The sequence below is a fragment of the Aegilops tauschii genome, chromosome 6, assembly GCF_002575655.3.
Source record: "Aegilops tauschii subsp. strangulata cultivar AL8/78 chromosome 6, Aet v6.0, whole genome shotgun sequence".
Classification (NCBI taxonomy): domain Eukaryota; kingdom Viridiplantae; phylum Streptophyta; class Magnoliopsida; order Poales; family Poaceae; genus Aegilops; species Aegilops tauschii.
Window position 1 is genome coordinate 352,267,090 of NC_053040.3, and position 21,894 is coordinate 352,288,983.

The 21,894-nt window shown below is 49.7% G+C and overlaps 1 pseudogene; it reads left to right on the top strand.

Annotated features, from left to right (window-relative positions):
• Positions 1–14,126: 14,126 nt before the first annotated feature.
• Positions 14,127–21,894, top strand: part of LOC120965868 (NAC domain-containing protein 75-like) — a 28,595-nt pseudogene continuing 20,827 nt past the window's right edge.

Here is a 21,894-nt window from a genome sequence, read left to right on the forward strand (position 1 = left end):
TTCAATCATGTACACATAGGCACTATGTAACTAGCCTTGCTTATTGGCTTCCAAAGCTTAAATTTCACTCCTACTTACAATATGTAGAGTATTTAACAAAAAACTACCACTTTCAACCAGCCCTAGGAAGAAACTATTGTACAAAAAATAGCAAAAACATACCCCAAAATTTCTCAATCCGTGCCAAAAACTACTACCTAGTGCCGATTAGGCTCGTTTAAACACGTTTATGACAGGGTTAGCCCACACGTCCATGTTGACGAGGCAGCTTAAACCAACACATTTTGTTTGACTGTTGACACGAGGGACCCACATCTGACCTTCTATCCTGTTATATTCCCCCTCAAATCATTATTTTTCCTGAACATTACTTCAAACAGTATTGATGCGTGTTCGTTGGTAGCGCCGGTGATGAGGGAGTTGGCCGCCGCTCCGCCGGACGGGCCGGACGCCGCGCTGGCCTCCACACGGGTTGGCAGGCTGGCCCGAGCGCGACTCACGCGCGAGCAAGCCACCGCGCTGGCCTTCGCTCGAGCCAGATGGCTGGCCTTAGCGCAGCGCGCGCGAGCAAGCCGCCGCGCCGCCGTGCCAATCTAGCTAGCAAACCTTGCAGACAAGCAGCTGGATGGAGCTATCTTGGCTAGCTAGCGGCCGCGAGCGCCGGACGGAGCTGGCATCCGGGCTGCCGCAAGATGGGCTCCGCACCACCGGCGGTTTTGACCTCGCCTTCTGCCGGCGGCAGTAGCTGCGTCCCATGGCCGAGGATGACTAGGTGGACGGGCCGGAGGTAGGAGGTCACTCGGGGATTTTTAAGCGGACTGACATGTAGGTCCCACAAGTCATAACACCTAACTTGCCGGTCGAATAGAAGGCGTTGACTTAAGGGGCGACATGGGTTGAAACGTGCCTATAACGGCACTTTGTAGAGTAGTCGCTTCTTGGTAGGGCTGGTTGGCAAGGGCATGTACAATGGTTGATAAGGTAGTCTTATCTTAAGTCTGCCATGTATGCAAGTGGTAGTAGTTTCTTGGCATTATTAGTGGTTTCTTGGCATTATAAGTGGTTTCTTGTAAGGAACAATGTACTACTAGCGACAAAAGGCGATTCTAGGTTGCGTTGTACTCCAACGAGTACTACTAGTGGTCGCGGGAGTACACACCTTGTTTTGTGGGTTTGACCCCGGCCGAACGCATGGTGGCCTTTTTTTTAATAGTAACTTCGCTGTGAGCCAATATTGTACACGGGTAGTTTGAGTTTTGAAGTCGAACGGACGTGTCGCACCACAATCTTGGTGCACTAGATTGCCCAGCCACGTGAATGGGTTTTCCTTCGCATCATCTCGTGGCTCGCGTGCTCGCCCTAGCCGCACCTCGCTTGCAGCTTCCTCATCAGCTAGTAGCATATTTAAACTAGTGCCTCCCAATTAAGCCCGAGGAGCCGGAAAAGCCTGGCGTGGCATTGCGAACTGTGCAATATGGCTGCGTATGTAAAGTGCTAGTACTCTACTACTCTGTAGTTTGTGGCGTTGCACACATGGACTTCACTCCATTATCGGCTCTCTAAAAGAAATTCCTCTTGACGTGATTTTTTTTGTTTTGAAACAGAGGCAAAAGCTTTGCCTCATCTCATTCATAAAGAAGGAACTACTAACAAAGTTCGACGAGATCCATTACACCTCCACAAATGGAAGCGAAAAGCCTAGTCTCGCTGTATCAAATAACTCAACTGTTCTGCCCCCGCAGTAACCGCTGCTGATAAAGAGGCTGCTAGTGTGTGCGTGAGAGGAGCGGCTGAGTAGGCCAGCTACGCGCTTGAATAGAGCACCGAGAGTACCCACTACGCAGGTGTACTTTCCCTGCATTGATAGCACAGCGATGGTTCTAGAGAACAGTACTACCCTCCACTTCCAACTGTAGCTCCTTGGCCCTGAGATTCAAGAGTTCAAAACTGGTGCACTATACTAGAAGTACAGTACTACATCGACTACTAGTTGATAAAGTAGTACTATTACTGCTATAGTACGAGTACGTAGTAAATAATAGCCTCACCCCTTCGCTAAGGAATGATCGAGGAGGTACAATTGGAAGGGACGAGGCCCTGCGGTTACTACGCTCTTATCTCCTCCACGCCAGTTCCCCTCCCACCGAAGAGAAGGCAGTTCGTCGCTGCTCCCATGGATTCGCCAGGCGGTTCTCCTCCTCGTCGGGGCTGGGAGACCTTGGACGACGATCCTCTGGGAGAAATCGCACGCCGCTCCGACGTCCTCACCGCCGCAAGACTCGGTGCTTCCTGCACCAACTTTTTCAAGACGGTGCTTAAACGGGCTTGGGAAAAGGCCATGCTTGTTGGTCTTCCATGTGTCCTCGAGGAGAAGGTTCTTCTATGGGACAATCCTTCGAATAGTCCACCGCTCCCTGGCCATGGTTGCACGTTGACTCCGCTAGAGTTTTCAACGTTGAGAGGTAGTCGGATTTTGTCCGATGAGCAGGTCAGTCATGGAGTTTGATCATGTAGTACTTAGTTATTCCATTTCCATCTCGTAATTTCTCTGCTGCCCACCGTCTTATATATAGGTCTGGGTTGGTGCCAACGAAGATTGGCTTGCATACCTCCGGCCGGATACCACCATCATTTTGCACAACATCCACAGCAGTGCGGCCGTTCCCGTAGACCCCTTCTCAACCATTGGGATCGGCCTTCCGGACTGGCTGGGCTTGAATACGTATGATGATGCCTACATGAGATTGAAGAAGATAGCAATTGCGGACCCGCCGACAAAGCGACGCGGCCTCGATGATTGCTATCTCATCGCGGTGTTTGACATAAGGATTGCCATCAATGCAAGAGGCGGTAACGGCAGAGGCTGGCGCATGTTGGCCGCGGCAGATGTGTACCCCTACACGTTCGAAGACGCTGTGCACCATCTAGGCCGCATCTTCGCGGTGACAAGCCAGGGGACTTGTTTCATCTGGTTTCCATCCTATGGTATGGGAGATTACAAACGGAATTCACAAACCATCATTTGCATCCCTAACGGTACTCCATTATTTTGCAGGGACCAGTCATCGCCCGATCAAAATAAGACCGCCGATCCTGGATGTGCATTTGCATCCACGATTCGGTCTAACCTGGAACCTTGTAGCTGACTTTGGCATATTGGGATCAACTATCTTAGCAGTCGTTACCCATGGTACCACTGATGTGCAACATGGTCACACAATCTACCACGATCGGACCGTCACCATCTACCCAGGTATTCCATTTAGTATTATATTTTTTAACCCTCTCGCCTTCTCTTTCGTTGTTGTACTACTTACTAATAGGAGTACTTTTTACCTTGGAGGGCGCGTATAGCTAGCTAGGCCCTTGAAGACTTGAACCCACTAGCTGCCACCATTTTTGTTTTTCCATGTCTTACTATCTCATCCATGTAGCCAAGAGTGGCTATATATAATAAGTCGGTTATTTTACTTCCTCTATACCAGAGTAGTACTATTTGTTGCACAGTATTACTGACTGCCATATTTGAGCACAACATTATTATGCATGGACCTTGATTGTGTATGTCACCATGTGTCCAGATCTGAGATGCCGCGTGTACCAGATGAACGGCGCCGAGTTCGACCCCCGTGATGCTACGTGGGTGCCGAGGAACACTCTTGGAGAGTACTTGCTTTTCATTGGGGACAGCTACCCCATTGTGAAGCAGATGCCACCTTCCGTGCACTACACCGAAGGCCCACTGTTCATGAAGCATGGTTGTGTCTTTAGTGCGCACCGCCAGATGAACGACATGCTGGGACACGCTATCCCTGATTTATGCCGCTTCAGCTTGGATGAGTCTCCATCGTGTGGACCGGACTAGAAAGCTGCGACAATGATTCCCGTTGCCCACCGCTATGGATCGTGCCATCCATGAAGAACACCTGGGACTGGATCCTGGAGGAGGACATGTAGCCCATCTATAACGTGTAAGTGGGGTATGGTAAATTGTGAACGGTAGCGCTGTAAATATATGTAGACTAGTCGCGCACAAATTTATCACATGAATTGGAGATGAACTTGTGTGGCATACTCGCATTTGTCCTTTAGAATTTATTACTAGTAAATGTGTTATGTGTACGTGCAACTTGTGTGGTTGTTGCACGGGCTCCAACACGCTCTTTGAGGAAAAAAAAAAGGTGTCACAGCTTTGGATATAGGTGAGGTGGCGGCATCATACAGTAGCATCGTTCGCTATCGTTATAATACTCCTACTAGGATGACAACTCCTATAAAACCTTGCGCTTGGCTCTTTGCCTCTTCGGGAAGTTCAAGAATTCGTACTCGTGTGAACCTTGCACTTGGCTCTTCGCCTCTTCGGAAGGTCCAACAATGATGATACTACAGTACAATATGCTTCTGATAATCTTACACCGATTGAACTGCTGCACGTCCACCGCAAGGGCGAGGGCGAGCGAGAGGGAGAGGGAGAGGGCGCTGTAGTCAAAACCCTCTCCTCGTCCTGCGAGCCACCGCGCGCGTGGGCGAGGGAGAGGTGTAGTAAGCAAGCTTCTCCTCGTTCGGCGAGTTGACGGGACACATTAAAGCAGTACTAGTACTAGTCCTTTCCAGTTAATATGGCTTAATTTGAAACGAGAAAAATACACTGGCGGTCAACGTATGTAACAATACGCTCTTTACGGTCACTATATATAGTTTTGCGGTGATTATATGATCACTAGCTCATCGTAGAGCACCGTATTGCACCCTACTGACCGGCCACATACTCGACGTGGCACTTTGTTGACTGGTTAAATTGTCACCTGGTTTCTGGGTCCCACCTGTCAGTTGGCAGAGCAAAGAAATCAGTTAAACAAAACTTTACGCAGGCTCGACAGGAGTCCAACCCTTGCGCGCGAACCACCCTAGTTGTGTATGTGAGAGCATGCACGTGTACTCCCTCGGTCTTCCAACAAAGAGTGTACATCAGCTAAAAAACAAAGAGTGTACATCTACACTTCCAATGCATTTAGCCTTTAATCTAAAATCGATATTGATTGACTAATGCACCAACTTGTGCTCTAGCTATAGGCTACATGTCTATCCTTAATTACAGCATGCAACAACCTTCATTTAATCTTCTTCTCTTAATGGTCGCATGCACACATAAGTCTGCTACTTTCGGGCGTTAATTATGCCCTGGTCAATGTGTAAATCTCTAAATGTGCAGTCTTTCACGGACGTAGGGAGTAGGTTGAGCACCTGAGCGTGAGCTTGTGTGTTGCATCGTGTGCTGTGTGCCGCATGGGTGCGTGAGTGTTGCGTGTGTCCATGTGTACGTGTGAGTGTTGCATGTTGCATGCATGCATGAGGCTTTTACTCCCTCCTATTGACATGTTCATATTTCAAGCTTCCTCTGTTCCCTCCATATGGTGATACTCCCTCTGTTCCCAAATACGGAGTAAAAGCCTCCCTCTGTTTCCAAATACGGAGTAAAAGCCTCCCTCTGTTCCCAAATATGGAGTATTTGTCTTTCTAGAGATTTCAACAAGTGACTACGTACGGAGCAAAATGAGTGAATCTACACTCTAAAATATGTCTACATACATCCGTATGTTGTATTCCATTTGAATGTCTAAAAAGGCAATATTTAGAAATGGAGGGAGTAGAAAATAAACATTAAGTTCTCTTGTTTTTTCCTCCTTGGTCATGGTGCACAACCAAAGATAACTTATTCAACTGGATGGAGGGAGTAGATGGTCAAAGTTTGACACAAAATTAATGCATTGGTAAACATAATTTTTTGAGGAAAACGAGTGCATTAATTGATTGTTTTTGCAAACTACAAAAATTATTCCACCACTCATCATCTACCTTGGTTGATGAGAATTTTGAATTGAGCCCTATAAACCGGAAAGGAGGTAGTACTAGTACTCCTACATTATTGGCGTCGGGTGCCTTGGCCATTGTTTCATCTTGTTGGACAGGTGTCACGACCGGATTTTGGGATACAAATTCCCAGAAAAACGGCCTGTGCGCTCATCAGCCCCAGGATTACTGTTAGCTGATGAGGTACCAACTTGATACAAGAATTCCAAGCAAGTACAAAAATATGTAGTACAAGACCATTTAAGCCTAGGGGTACAACACTAGGTTTGCTAGTGGTTGATGGCGGAAGCGGTCTGTGGTTCATCTGTGTCTATGGGACTCCATTTCCCACAAGAACAGCTGACCAGGATAACTCCTATCTTCGCGAGGTTTCACACGTCAACACGCGGGTTCTGATGTTGTCACCGCGATGCATATCTCCAAGCGAGGAATCTGGCCAAGACAATAGCCAGGGACAAGCCAGTGAGTACGTTTGAATGTACTCGCAAACATTAAGAACACGGGCAAAATATATCAAACATGCTCCGGATTAATGAGAGGGTCACACGTCTGACACGAAGTAGACGAAAAACCAAGATGCACACATATGGTTAAAAATGTACCAAAATAAAATACTGGGTGCCAAGCGAGTGTCTGAATGACTCCTCGAGCGAAAAAATGCAGAACAGTAATACTGGTGCCAAACGAGTGTCTGAAAGACTCCTCGAGCGGAAAATGCGGAATAATAATACAGGTGCCAAACGAGTGTCTGAAAGACTCCTCGAGCGAAAAATGCGGAATAGTAATGCCGCAGTCGGGCGTCTGAGCGACACCACAGAAAGGGCTTATAAGAAAATAATCACAGCGGATATCCAGGAGGTAGGACCATCCCAGGGATACTCAATCATATACATGAAATAAAAGGTTAGTCCAGAATAATAAAGATCATAATCCATAGGGGCCACAATCATAAATAATATTTAGTACAGTCGTTTCTCCATCCAAAAACCGATAATTTAGTCAAGTCGTATCTCCATCCGAATACCGTTACTACGATCCAGTTAACCGTGTCTCCATCCGAATACCGTTAGAGTTCTAGTTAAATCGTTCTCCATCCGAATACCGTTACCAGACTCGACTCAGACTGTGGTCTTTACTCAAGAACATGACTATCCAACAGGATATATCCTCTACAGAGGGAGTACCATTTTCCACGAGTAACGGGATTACTCAGTCCCTCGGGACTAATTCCGTCTACGATCTTTTGATTGAAAACACGCCTGACCTGCACACACCAGCTTAACTCACCAGTGTCTGGAATCACCCACGACACCTGCCAAGCAAAACTCTAAGTGGGGAGGCTACAACCTCGACGTAGCATGGGATCACAAAATTTATACCGCGCGCAATCTAGGGGAGCAACCCCCCCTCGGCTCCAACCGGAAACACCCATGCCCCCGGACCGAATGACAGGCTTTAATCCCTGGCCACGGGACCCTCATCACGGCCTCTCTGTACGGTGTGTGCTTTGGAAAGGGGTTGACAACCTACTGAACCATACCCTGTCCCCTGCAGGAACAAGTGGTGGTACCAACAAAAGGGAAGCTATTGATCCATACTCGGTCTACAATCGACTCAGGTGGTCCAAGCATCCACCAACAAAATTGCCACTAGTGAAATAAATCACCACTCCTCGAGCCTCACCAAGCTATGCCGGGCATACTCGTCTCGACGAGGGATTAGGGACAAGCTCGTGTCTACCCAAGACCACGACTTTCCCGGCTTCCTACCGGTGTGCAAGAGGAGCTCACGAGGATGACCCAAATCACTAGTGTATCCATTTGCTGACCACAAAACAACTCCAAAGTGCACTCATGCACGAGACTATATCGGTACATAAACTATCACATACTCCAAGTCACAAGGTGTTGTGATCGCATCAAAACACCTCAACAAAATATTATGCCAGAGTTCAGAAATGCTTGCCTTCAAGAGTATGCAAAGGATGCACTTATTGGAAGCTTTCCTTTTCCTCCAAAAATCCTATTTGCAAAATACACAAATAACAAATATTTCAAACACAGTACCAAAACCTGTCTCAAATATTTTTTAAATAAATCTTAAAATAAACTAGATGAAATTTGAGAGAGGTAGGAAAAAGAATCAACTCATTTGGAGTTTTATTTTAAAAGTTATAGCCAGTCAAAGTTTGGTCAACTCTGTTTTTAAATAAAACCAGAAAAAGGAAAACGCTTCGAGGGAAATACGCTTTCGCAGCAGAGAAACATACGCGGAGTTTTGCGCCACCACTTAACCAGAGAGGGCGGACGCGCGGGCCACTGACAGTGGGCCCAGAGGGCCCACTAGTCAGGTTTGACTGGTCTCCCTCTCCCTCCTTTCTCTGTGCCCGAACGGTGGCGGGGCTCCGGCGATCGCCGGCGACGAACGGCGGCTCCTCGAGGGCATCTGCGGGCAGGAATGGGTTGGCTAGACCGAGGCGATCCTCTGGGTGGTTGTTGGGTCGTCGGAGGTGGAAGGAATCGCCGACGGCGAGCTCCGCGGCGGAGAAAGGCCACGGTGGTGAAGTGCTTTTTGTGCTCCGGTGGTCTCTGCTCGAAGATGAGCAGCTGGGCAGCTCCGCAAGGACCAGAGGGAGCGACTGGTGGTGTTGGATTGGTGGGGGAGGGCTTGGCTGTGACGAACGGCACCGGAGCTTGGCGGCGGCCGAGCTGGCCGGAGTTGAGGAAGACGGCCACTACGGGTCGATCTACTGCGTGGGGAGCTCTACGGGGAGGGTCTGATGTCGCGTGAGTGCTCGGAGGGGCTCGGGGACCCTTTATATAGCGTGACGAGGCTGGCTCCGCGGCGGCAGAAGATAAGATCGCCGGCGACTACTTTCCTGTAGTTGCAGGGCATCGTGGCGGCGACGAACGCGTTGCGACGAGCGGGAGGATAAGCACGGCCTGTGCTCTGAGGCAGCTGGCGCGCGCTGGTGGTTTGGGCGGCGCCGTCCGCGGCGGAATCCGCTGCCGACGCCGGCGTGCCGCCAAGGGCGCGGCCAGCGGCGCAGCAGGGCGTCAGAGATACCGTGGAGCAGGGGGTGGCTAGTGCGCGGCTCAGCAATGCAGAGGGGGCCAGGGTCGGGTCGCGTCGAGTGCGGCAGTGTGACGTGTCGGCGTAGTGCGCGCGCGTGCAAAACGTGCGCTCTGGGCGCGCCCAGAGCACGCACGGCACCTGCTCGACGAATGCCAGCGCGCTCTAGAGCTCGAGGGTGGAGCTGGCACTGCACAGGATGGAGGTAGGGGTAGCAAGGCGCTCAGTGGACAAGGTGGATAGGTCAGGGGCCCAAGTCCACAATGCAAACCAGAGAGCTTGCCAAAAACGACTGTGCACACCAGGTGTTCGACATAATGTCCAGTGCACTTAGGCAACTCTTGGAGTGGTCAAACTCTCCAGATCAGTGTCTCCTTAGATGTAGGAGATGATGGTAAGGTTAGTTTGGCAAAAGCAGAAAGTTGATAGTGCAAGTTTTGCAAAACTCCAGTTTTGGACAGAAAGAAAAAGGGTTTAAAGCATGCACTTCAAAACCTCCAATGAGCACAATCTCCTGGACTTAAGAGTTTGGTAGGGAGGGCTACAAGTAGGAAAAAGCTCAGGGTTACTAGAGCAAAGGAAAATAAGGTTGCAGTACAAATCATCAAATTGGACCAGAATGCAAAATAGGCTGATCCACTCAAATTTTCCAAGGAACATCACTGGGTTTTTGCTTGAAGATGAATTTTATACATCCATTGACATCCTCAAACACTTGGAAGAATTTTTAAAGAAAAATTTAAATGGGTTGCAGTGTAAAAGTGCCTACTGGACCAGATTGGGAAAGTTGGTGAAGAGCTCAAAATCTCCAATGGCCAGAAGATATTTTTGCATAAAAGTGATGTGGGAACATTACATGACATCCCCAAATTTTGGTGGAATTTTTTAATACATTTGTAAAAAGGTTGTAGTGCAAAACAGGCCCCAAATGCAAAAGGGATCATTTTGAAGGGGTAAAGCTTTGAGAAAATAAATCTTGCAACAATAGAATCTACTGATAAATAATTGTTTTATTGTAGAGAGAAACCTAGTCCAACAATACCTTTGAAGGTTTTTTCCCACAAGGGGTACAGATCCAAAATCACAAAAGGTAAAACTTGACAATTGGAAAAGTTTTATTTCCTGGCAACATTTTAATAAATAAAAATAAGGCCAAAATTTTGGGTGTCACAACAGGATGAGGCTACTTCCAATGCATCGGTGCTTACATGGGGTGCTAAGCACATTAAAAACTTTAGCAACTAAATCTTCCAATGCATAGGTGCTTAACTTGTTGGTGCTAAGCATCCTTTATTTAATGATTTTGTAACTAAAGTTCTTCATGCATTGGTGGGATTCTTCCATTTAAGTCTTCTGTCTAGGTTCTCGCGCTTACTACTGGGGTCACCACACTTATCTCTCTCCTCTTAATCACCTTGCCACATCGGACTTTTTGCCTACATGGCAGCCTTAGCATCTGTACAATGCGGAGCATTGGGAGGGGCCTGAGCATACAAGCATAGGGATACTGTAGATAGGAAGTCTTCACGATCCATTATTCCCCATCTCGGTCAGAGAGAACTATTCAACTAGTTTTCACAGTGAAGTGACAATACATGCTGCAGCAGATGGGACACTTAATTAATAAGCTGAACCAGCATGTTGGTGTTACTAAATCAGCCTTACCCAGTACTGCCATCATGTTTGCCAGTGGAGCACGCTTCCGCAAATACGACTATGCACATCTATCCTCCATTAACTGACATATGGGCCCTCTTGAGGTAGACCCACATGTCATCGATGTAACTATTTACACTCCAAAGAACGGTATATCCTGGTAGTAGTACTAGTAGAATTGAGATTTAATGCACTTTCTTCCCCATCTTTCACTCTTCTTCCTCCTCTCTTCTTCTTCCTCCTCTCTTCCCCATCGTCGGCCGCACACCATTTCCCCCACTCACTGCTCGCCTACTCGTGCCATCTTCCTTGGTAGCTCGCGCGTACCATATCCCCCCGCTCACTGCTCGCCCACACGTGCCGTCTTCTTCGCTCGCCTGCCCGAATCCACTTCCCCGCTGGCTCGTAGGCACCGAAAACCCCAGTCACTCAGCGCCCTAAAAAACCCTATGGAAGAACTGACTGACACATAGAGCCGCGATTGGAATTCCCTCCCGATGTTCTCTTGGAGCAGATCTGTAATCGTATGGACCTGCTCAGCACCGTCCGTCTGGCCGCATGCTCGGTGTCTTTGTACCGTCTACTCGTCTGCAACCGGACGACTCTTTTCAACACACCCTGCTTGCTGATGCCCGATCCTCGCAGGTGGCCCAGACACCGACTTGACAATCCTACGGAGGTTGTCGTGGTGCCCCTCGACATGCTACCACTACCCGTCTGTCGGTGTCAAAACCGGCGGATCTCGGGTAGGGGTCCCGAACTGTGCGTCTAAGGTCAATGGTAACAGGAGACAAGGGACACAATGTTTACCTAGGTTTGGGCCCTCTCTATGGAGGTAATAACCTACTTCCTGCTTGATTGATCTTGATGAATATGAGTATTACAAGAGTTGATCTACCACGAGATCGTAATGGCTAAAACCCTAGAAGTCTAGCTTGTATGACTGTATCCATTTCCGGACTAAGCCCTCCGGTTTATATAGACACTGGAGGGGACTAGGGTTGTACAAAGTCGGTTACAGAAAAAGGAATCTTCATATTTGGTCGCCAAGCTTGCCTTCCACGCCAAGGAGAGTCCCATCCAGACACGAGAGAGAGTCTTCGGTCTTGTATCTTTACAGCCCATTAGTCCGGCCCATGTCCAACAGGCCGGATGCCCGAGGACCCCTTAGTCCACGACTCCCTCAGTAGCCCCTGAACCAGGCTTCAATGACGAGGTGTTTGGCGCGCAGATTGTCTTCGGCATTGCAAGGCGGGTTCCCCTTTCTGAATACTCCAAGATAGTCTTCGGACGCAACGAACATGGCCGGATCTGCAACACAAGTACCACACACAACCGCAGAGAGTATAATATTTCATGAGTCCAATCTGCTGACAACTTTTTGTAACGTGACATCATGCTTGTCCGGTCTTTATTTCGAACCGTTTCTTGTTCTGTCGTTCCACGTTTCGAGGCGTGGCTTTTATTGGCACGTCTTGTCGAAGCAGAGATTGTGTCCCCTTATTGCGGGATTCTCATCAATACGAGCGTGGGTAACCCAACCGTTCCACAGGGAAGATTCCTTAGGAATAGGCAGGTTTTCAGGCTTAGGAGGAGGCGTTCGATACCCGTTGCCTTTATAAAGGAGCCGAGGGTCGTCTCTTTTCACGCCAAACCTCTCCTCAGCCTTTCCAACCTCGAGTTCTAGCACCCAAGGTTCGACTTCGTTGCTTCAAGCTTCCCAATCATGTCCGGACCCAGCCCACAGGGCCGGTGGGTGGCTTCCTCTGTTACAGAGGAGGACATTGCGAAGCTTCGGGCGGCCAGATACCTGACCGCGGAGATCCCCCACAGGCTTCCTGCTCAAGGACAGGTTATTCCGACTCCTAGATCCGGCGAGAGGGCCGTATTCATCTCTCACTTCCTCCGAGGGCTAGGGTTCACTCTTCACCCCTTCGTTCGGGGGCTCATGTTTTATTACGGACTAGATTTTCACAATCTAGCCCCAGATTCTTTCCTCCATGTCTCGGCGTTCATCATCACGTGTGAGGCCTTCCTCCGAATTCCCCCACACTTCGGCTTATGGCTCAAGACCTTTAGTGTGAGGCCCAAGGTGGTCGACGGGAAACAGGCGGAGTGCGGCGGCGCTGTAGTGAGCAAGCTTACCAATACTCTCTGGCCAAAAGGCTCTTTCACCGAAACTTCCAACCAATGGCAGCGGGAGTGGTTCTACGTCACAGAACCCCGCGGTACCAAGTGGTCGGCTATACCTGCGTTCCGTTCTAGCCCTCCGTTACAGCTTGCATCATGGATTAATAAGGGGCTGGACTGGGGATCAGTTGATGAAGTGCAGACTCTACAGAGCCGCATCCGAACCCTCCTTGAGAAGGACATCGATCTTGTCAACGTGATTCAAATAATGCTAGTCCGCCGAGCCCTGCCATGCCAGCGTAGGCCTCTTCGCATGTGGGAGTTTAATCCGGAAGGACCATGAACCCTCCAACACTTCTTCGGCACTACGCACAAAGGGATGTGGAAGTTGTTTTTCGGGAAACGAAAACAGTGGCCGGACACCATCGAGGACATCGGCCTCGACTACAACCATCCGAATACCTCGGTAAGCGCTCAACTCCCGAACACTTTGTAGTTAAGTATGCCGTAATATGTTACTAAGCAAACTATCTTCTTCTAGGGCTGGATAAAGAAAGCGGAGCGAATTAGGTGTTCGGCCCCCTCCCCGAAGACTCAGCGGATCCCGTACTAACAAGGATGCTGGCCCCGGCACCATACCAGATGCTTGTGGAGGAGGACAAGGCGGAAAGCGGGAGGACCAAAAGCGGCCTCCATCCCGAAGGTATATCAGACATTGCGTCCGGGGGAATCAAAATTCCATCGTCCGAAGACAAAAGTGAAGGAGAAGTCAAGGTCTCTTCCCCCCAGGGTAAGAAAAGGGCTGCCTCCGAAGATTGGGGGGAAAGGGCTTCTAAGCGAGGCAAGGTGCCCCAGTCGGGCGGCTCGGGCTTGGAGGATGGCGTCCTCGCACAGTCCCACGATGAGGACAAGCCTCTAGCCGAATCGTAAGTGAACAAGGATGTTTTTAAACATATCCCGTTCCTTTCCTGTTACTAAGGTAACATCTAGAATATATGTTTTTGCAGCTCGGCAAATAGTCTTCTTCACCAATCCTCTTCCTCGGGAGATCTTCTTCCGGAGATGATGGAAAGGGAGACACCTCCACCGGTCTCCTCACCCAATAAGGCGGACGACTTTGAGGTGTCGTCCCGGAGGGTCTCTCCTGATCAACAAGTGGTGCGAGGGGTGATGAAGACACTACCCGAAGGTGATACTTCGGTAGCCCAGGATCCGGGGCCAACAATAAAGGCCCCGGACTGTCCGGTTTATAGCCAGAGACGACTCTGGGGACAGATAAACGGAACCCTACGAAGGGAGGCCGTGCTCATACAGCAGCTTCCGGAGGTCCAGAAGCGCCGGATATATTGATGAACATGCTGCAATAGGCGTCTGTCTCGGAGGAACATCGTACCTTGATGGGTACGGTGGTTGAAAAGGTTCTGACCGCGAAAAGAGGTTTGAATGAAGCCTGCGCGAGCCTGTTAAGAGGCTTCGAGGTTTGTACTGGAAAAATCTTTGAGTGTGTTTTATTCACAAACTGCACCTGTGTATAGGTAGTAGCCCTGAGACTCTGATTGGCTTCCCAAGGGAGGCGATCAGAGGATCAAAAAGATATGCCCAGGAAATAATCTGATTAATTGGAACACAGGTTGTTACCCCCTGGCGACTGCCGGGACTACAGAGGTTGCAGATCTGTAGCGGAAGCGTGATGTAGCGGATGATGACATTACGAGATGCAAGGTATGTCTCGGGGGTAGTCATTACATGCACGTGCTTGTAATTGATCATGATGCCAAGAATTGTATATTGAAATATGCATGACTGTAGATGGTGCCGCCGCGGTCGAGATCCTTCGGGCTGAGCTGGCCCGGGCCAAGGAGCAAGCCCGGATTGATAATGCGGCTGTCGAGAAGGCATCTGCCGAGTTAAAGGCCGAACAGGCTGCTCGGCGCCAATGCGAGGAGAGAATATCCAAGATGGCGCGTGAGTTAAAGGATGCCGCTAGCCGCTGTGAATTCCTCGAGAAGGATAATAAAGCCAAAACGGCTGATCTTGACAAGGCCTTATGAGAGGCGAAAGAAGTGCGGTCCGAATCTAGAGCGGCCCGGGAGGAGATCCGACAAGCTGGGGAGATCGCGGCTAGTAAGCCCTTTTTATTGCAAACTAAGTTCGGCGATCCGAATTATGCTCCGCTTAATCAAGTGTGGAGTTCTCCAGACGCGTTATTGGACTTGCCGAAGAGTGCTTCCGATGCGGCGCAGTTTTACCAGGCGCAAGAAGGGTATGCGACGGAGAAGCTTTTCTGGTCACAATTCGGTGCGTCAAAATGCCCGTTGTTGCTGAACGAACAGATGACCCAATGGGCCGAGCTCCATAGACTATCCGGTTCTGCCATGAAGGACGTCGTGACCAGGATGTGGCCGAACGAGCCAATTTCGAATAGTTATTTTGGTTTGGTGCGGCGACTTGCTGATGCGGTGTCGCGTATCGTCGTCGTTAAGCGGTCAACATGCATTGAAGGTGCACGGATGGCCTTTGCCCGTGTCAAGACATACTGGGCAAAGATGAAGGACATTGATGTTGCAGCGAAGGGTCCACCCAAGGGCAAGGACCATCACGCACCAAAGCATTATTTCGAGGATGTCCTGGAGGGTGCCCGCTTGATAGAGGGTCAATGCTCGAAAAACATGATATTCGAGTGAGATGTATGGAAACTTGTAAAAACAATATTATAATAAGGCTATTTTATGTAGTTTCGCCTAAAACTTTTGTTCCTCCTGTGCGGCCGTTTGTGTATTAATCTGAAAGTTTTCCAGTCAACGGCTTCAGCCCCCTTGTATAAAGTATGGGGGTGTTCGGAAAGGCATTTGATCACTCTTAACCCAACGTCTTGGTCCATTAAGGAGGTGTCAATGCGGTGAACTAGGCAATCGGACTATAGGGCGTTAACACTTTCACTTAGCCATAGGAGTTTTATGGGGGGCTACAATATAGCCCCTGGTATGTACACGGCTTACTCCAATATGGTGCGTTACATATATGACCTGAAGAAAAAGGTCCTTCATATAATACGGAGGGAATCGTGAAAGATTCCGATAAGTCATCGAGTGGTTGACCAGCTCTCGCCGCATCATGACAGTCAGTTTTCGACTTTCTCTACTAAGGTGCTTGACCAGATGAACCGGAAGCACAATTGCAGTAGTTCTCCCTTTACTACCCTAGCCGATAGAGCAGAACGTAAGGTAGCAAGCACAGGAGCCGGACAACCCAACTATTGACCCAAGACATGATTCGGAGCTGATGCATATAAGGCCAAACTCGCGATGCCGAAGTATGCTATAAAGCTGTTCGGACTTGTCGGCAACTCATTTGTTCCCATACCGAGCCCCTGGCAAGTTATGCCGAGGTGTATGTGTGAAACAATCACAGGAGCCAAATTCGGTTCTTTTAGGAAAAAGCGAATGCTGGATGCGGATTATGTTTACTGGGACCTGAGTGATATGCCCATCATTATTTTATAGATAACAAAGCCGCAACCTCGGCTATTTGACATGCCCGGGGTCGAGGGCGGAGGAATAAGGCACTTTACAGGCTCGAAATAAAGAGTGCGGTCTATGAAAAGTTATTTTGGACCTCCTGTCGCACGTCTACGCCGCCTGTCCTCAGTGAGGGGCCTCCTTGACGGAAATAGCCCTTAGGTGAGTGTACGAACCCGAACTCCGATTGAGTCCATGAGATGACCAGCTTTTGCGTCACCTGTGGTAAAGAAATGAAAAAGAAAGAGTAGTTAGAAAAGAAACAGAAGTTATGGGAGTACTTGCAGGCTCGTCCGTCTTGTGCTTTCGCCGATGCCCAGGGTATCTTATGTGCATAGTTATGTACGCGCGGTATAGATTTCGCAGTTATATGAGGTGGACGGCAGAAGCCAAGCTGCTAGTCCCGCTCCGGAATTGGTCGATCCTGTTGAATGGAGACCGGTGGCTTAATGGCCGACAAGGTATGCAGTTTAATAAGACCGCTTTGTACTTTGGCTAAGGTTGCCGTAGTATGATCCTCGGTCCGGAGGGAGTGCTTCTCCTGCTCCCTTGTAGAATTGTGTGTCACGTATACCATGTTCACTGTTTTTACTTCGGGGGGAAATTGCTTCTGACCCCCGGTATTTGGTTGGTGAGTCTCTTCGTCGTCGCTATCACCGGGCGGCCTCCTCCCCTTGTGTTCGGCGTTGAGCTTGCCGGCCTGCTTGAAGACCCAACAACTTCTGTTGGTATGATTAGCTGGTTTATCGGGGTGGCCATGAATCTGACAGGGCCAATCCAATATCTTGTCTAAATTGGATGGTCCGTCTCTATTTGCCTTGAATGGCTTTTTCCGTTGACCAGGTTTGGGACCGCTGAATCCGGCGTTAACCGCTGTGTCGTGCGTTTTTTCATTATTATTGCGACGTTTGTTCTTGCTGCGTCGCGGCTTGCCATTGTCGTCTCGGACTTTGGAAGTGCCCGGATCGCTGGCGCTGTTGCTTCTACGAGCGAGCCAGCTGTCTTCTCCCGCGCAAAAGCGGGTCATTAGAGCGGTAAGGGCTAACATGGATTTTGGTTTTTCTTGACCGAGGTGGCGGGCGAGCCACTCGTCCCGGACGCTGTGTTTGAAGGCCGCTAGGGCTTCCACGTCCAGACAGTCGACGATTTGGTTCTTTTTAAGTAAGAACCTAGTCCAGAGCTTCCTGGCTGACTTCCGGGCTGCTCGACAATGTGACTTAAGTCATCAGCATCTGGTGGCCGGACATATGTACCTTGGAAGTTGTCGCGGAAGGCGTCTTCCAAGTCCTCCCAGCTGCCAATAGAGTTTTCCAGCAGACTGTTTAACCAGTACCGAGCTGGTCCTTTGAGTTTTAACGGTAGGTATTTGATGGCATGGAGGTCATCTCTGCGGGCCATATGGATATGGAGAAGAAAATCCTCGATCCACACCGCGGGATCAGTTGTTGCATCGTATGATTCGATATTCACGAGTTTAAACCCTTCTGGGAATTCATGCTCCATTACTTTCTCAGTGAAGCAGAGTGGGTGTGTGGCGCCTCTATATTGGGCCACGTCGCGACGTAGCTCAGATGGAGTCCGTCTACGGTTTTCGGCCCGGGCGTGACTAGACTTGTCACATCCGAATAGGTAGCCGACGTTGCGTGTAGAGGCACGTCCTCGTGATCCGTAGATCGATCTGGTATGTTCTGCTCTACTGTCCAGGTCCTGCCGAGGGTCGTATGTATGACCCCGAGCTGTTTTGTCTCTGTTTTTTCATTGGGGTGAGGCGGGCTGCTGTTCGGCTTGAGCTGCCGCTTTATCCCGACCGCGTTGTGGTCGGTCGGCCGCATTGTCCCGACTGCGTGGTACAGGTTCCATCGCCTCCTCATCGAACTGAGGTAGCAATCTGCGCTTCGGGTAACCCTAGGTTGGGTGCTTGAGGTCGTATTCTTCGGCTGCTAGGATATCTGTCCATCTATCGTTGAGCAGGTCTTGGTCAGCTTGAAGCTGCTGCTGCTTCTTTTTTAGGCTCCTTGCAGTGGCTATTAGCCAGCGTTTAAAGCGCTCCTACTCGAGAGGTTCCTCAGGCACGATGAAATCCTCGTTGCCAAGGCTCTCCTCATCCTCAGAGAGTGGAAGATAATTACTGTCCTCCGAGTCTTCGTGTATGGCATGTTCATCAGGGCTAACGTGCCCGTCTTCCCGTTCATCTTGTTCGGAGGTTGCCTCAACAGGGTCTTCATTGTCTTCGGCATCGTCCGGAGTATTGCTTTCTCCGGTGCCGGTATTGCTATCTTTTGCACGACGTGACTTAGAGCGGCGCCGCTGACGCCAGCGTCTGGGCTATGTCTCAGGAGGTTTATCCTCAACTGGATCTTCTTTGTCATCGTCGTTAGTTTCTTTAGGTGTATCCACCATGTATACATCGTATGAAGAAGTGGCCGTCCAGCGTCCGGTAACGGGTTTTGGCCTTGTTCCTCATCGGCATTGTCGTCCATATCGTCGATGTCTTCGGAGCCGTGATCGAGCATGTCGGTTAAGTCCTCGACAGTAGCTATGTAGTGGGTGGCGGGTGGGAAGCGAAATTCCCCATCATCAGCCTCCAGTTCGAACCGTATATAGTTCGGTTGTGAGTTCCCCGCTAAGGATAGATTTTTAATGAGTTCAGCACGTCGTCTAAAGGCGAGTGCCGGAAGATGTCCGTGGCGCTGAATCCGGCGATCGATGACCGATCCAGCCCGACATACGCGGATGCACATGGTTCAGAACTTATTGCCGGAAACGAGTCCGAGGTTCCGGTGACATAGAAATCACTCGAGGTTAGGTCTGTGTGCGGCTCCAACGCCGCGGAATCTGTGGCCTCCGTGGCGGGGTTGATCTCCCCGTCCTTGGATGGCGCGATCTGCTCCGGATCTAAGGCCAGAGCGGTTACCGGTGCAATTTCCTGGGTATGGCCCGATGACAGATTTAAGTCATGTTCATCGTGGAGAAGGGGAACGACTGTCGTGGTCTCGAATCTATCGAATATCAAGTCTCTGCGAATGTCCACGACGTAGTTCAAGCTCCCGAATCTGACCTGATGGCCAGGGGCGTAGCTATCGATCTGCTCCAAATGGCCAAGCGAGTTGGCCCGCAGTGTGAAGCCACTGAACACGAAGATCTGTCTGGGGAGGAAGGTTTTGTTGGAAATATGCCCTAGAGGCAATAATAAATGGTTATTATTATATTTCTGTGTTCATGATAATAGTCTTTTATTCATGCTATAATTGTATTGTCCGGAAATCGTAATACATGTGTGAATACATAGACCACAACCTGTCCCTAGTAAGCCTCTAGTTGACTAGCTCGTTGATCAACAGATAGTCATGGTTTCCTGACTATGGACATAGGATGTCATTGATAACGGGATCACATCATTAGGAGAATGATGTGATGGACAAGACCCAACTTAAGCATAGCATAAAAGATCGTGTAGTTTCGTTTGCTAGAGCTTTTCCAATGTCAAGTATCTTTTCCTTAGACCATGAGATCGTGCAACTCCTGGATACCGTAGGAGTGCTTTGGGTGTGCCAAACGTCACAACGTAACTGGGTGACTATAAAGGTGCATTACGGGTATCTCCGAAAGTGTCTGTTGGGTTGGCACGGATCGAGACTGGGATTTGTCACTCCGTGTAAACGGAGAGGTATCTCTGGGCCCACTCGGTAATGCATCATCATAATGAGCTCAATGTGACTAAGGCGTTAGTCACGGGATCATGCATTGCGGTACGAGTAAAGAGACTTGCCGGTAACGAGATTGAACAAGGTATTGGGATACCGACGATCGAATCTCGGGCAAGTAACATACCGATTGACAAAGGGAATTGCATACGGATTGATTGAATCCTCGACACCGTGGTTCACCCGATGATATCATCGTGGAACATGTGGGAGCCAACATGGGTATCCAGATCCCGCTGTTGGTTATTGACCGGAGAGGCGTCTCGGTCATGTCTGCATGTCTCCCGAACCCGTAGGGTCTACACACTTAAGGTCCGGTGACGCTAGGGTTGTAGAGATATATGTATGCGGAAACCCGAAAGTTGTTCGGAGTCCCGGATGAGATCCCGGACGTCACGAGAGGTTCCGGAATGGTCCGGAGGTGAAGAATTATATATAGGAAGTCCAGTTTTGGCCACCGGGAAAGTTTCGGGGGTTATCGGTATTGTACCGGGACCACCGGAAGGGTCCCGGGGGTCCACCGGGTGGGGCCACCTGTCCCGGAGGGCCCCGTGGGCTGAAAGTGGAGGGGAACCAGCCCCTAATGGGCTGGGGCGCCACTTTGGGCCTCCCCCCCATGCGCCTAGGGTTGGGAACCCTAGGGGGGGGGAGTTTCCCCTTGCCTTGGGGGGCAAGGCAACCCCTCCCCCCTTGGCCGCCGCCCCCCCCCTTGGAGATCCCATCTCCAAGGGCTGCGCAACCCCCCTTGGGGGCCTATATAAAGGTGGGGGGGGAGGGCAGCATACTACAGCCTTTGGCGCCTCCCTCCTCCCCTGCAACACCTCTCTCTCTCGCGCAGAAGCTCGGTGAAGCCCTGCCGAAGAGCCGCTACATCCACCACCACACCGTCGTGCTGTTGGATCTCCATCAACCTCTCCTCCCCCCTTGCTGGATCAAGAAAGGAGGAGACGTCGCTGCACCGTACGTGTGTTGAACGCGGAGGTGCCGTCCGTTCGGCACTCGGTCATCGGTGATTTGGATCACGGCGAGTACGACTCCGTCATCCACGTTCATTGGAACGCTTCCGCTCGCGATCTACAAGGGTATGTAGATCCACTCCTTTCCCCTCGTTGCTAGTAGACTCCATAGATGCATCTTGGTGAGCGTAGGAAAATTTTAAATTATGCTACGATTCCCAACAGTGGCATCATGAGCCAGGCCTATGCGTAGTTACTATGCACGAGTAGAACACAAAGAAGTTGTGGGCGTTGATGTTGCCAATTCTTCTTGCCGCTACTAGTCGTTTCTTGTTTCGGCAGCATTTTAGGATGAAGCGGCCCGGACCGACCTTACACGTACGCTTACGTGAGACAGGTTCCACCGACTGACATGCACTAGTTGCATAAGGTGGCTAGCGGGTGTCTGTCTCTCCTACTTTAGTCGGAACGGATTCGATGAAAAGGGTCCTTATGAAGGGTAAATAGAAATTGGCAAATCACGTTGTGGTCATACGTAGGTAAGAAATCGTTCTTGCTAGAAACCTACAAACCACGTAAAAACTTGCAACAACAATTAGAGGACGTCTAACTTGTTTTTGCAGCAAGTGATATATGTGATATGATATGGCCAGAAGATGTGATGAATGATATATGTGATGTATGAGATTGATCATATTCTTGTAATAGGAATCACGACTTGCATGTCGATGAGTATGACAACCGGCAGGAGCCATAGGAGTTGTCTTTATTATTTTGCATGACCTGCGTGTCATTTGAATAACGCCATGTAATTTACTTTACTTTGTTGCTAAACGGTTAGCCATAGAAGTAGAAGTAATCATTGGCGTGACAACTTCATGAAGACACAATGATGGAGATCATGATGATGGAGATCATGGTGTCATGCCGGTGACGAAGATGATCATGGTGCCCCGAAGATGGAGATCAAAGGAGCATGATGATATT